Raw genomic sequence first — 675 nt, 5'->3', positions numbered from 1 at the left:
CCTAAATCCTTTTTGCTTGATTTTTATCAATCCCCTAAACTCTAAGCAATAATCGGCTGAACCCCTAAATCCAAATCCGACCATAATTTTTTTCCGCCCATGACATTTTCCGGCCACAATCTTTTCAGCCATAATCTTTCAGTCAAACCCAAAGATATCAAAACTTAAATCGTAATCAATGCATATTTTTGACCATTGATGTTTTATATTGTAACTGATCAAAATTTAAAACTTTTATGATTGTTTTAAATGCATATCTTTGACTAGGTAGTATTTATCAAAATATTATAACATATAGTCTTGATTTAAATAGTTATGACATAGGCTAAAATAAATACTAAGTTGAAATCATTTGATCACATAGTTGTTTGTCAAAATTTATCTAAATCTAAACCGGCCTTGAAATCGGTTCATTATAGTTTGAACATATGATATAAATTTATCTTGATCTAAAAACCAACCTTAAAAACTGATTTTGTGATGATTGAATTATATACTGATCATATATACATACCTGATAGCATCTATTAGATCAAAAATGAATTAGTAAATTGTTAGAACATACACATATCATGAACTGATCATTTCCATGCATCCGCTTGTCATATAGTTTTATTAAAACTGAGCATGCATACATATAATAGATCATTCTAATCATGGGGCATTTAAAATAAA

The sequence above is a fragment of the Brassica oleracea genome, chromosome C9, assembly GCF_000695525.1.
Source record: "Brassica oleracea var. oleracea cultivar TO1000 chromosome C9, BOL, whole genome shotgun sequence".
NCBI classification, from domain to species: Eukaryota; Viridiplantae; Streptophyta; class Magnoliopsida; order Brassicales; family Brassicaceae; genus Brassica; species Brassica oleracea.
Note: the sequence above shows the minus strand (reverse complement) of the source record.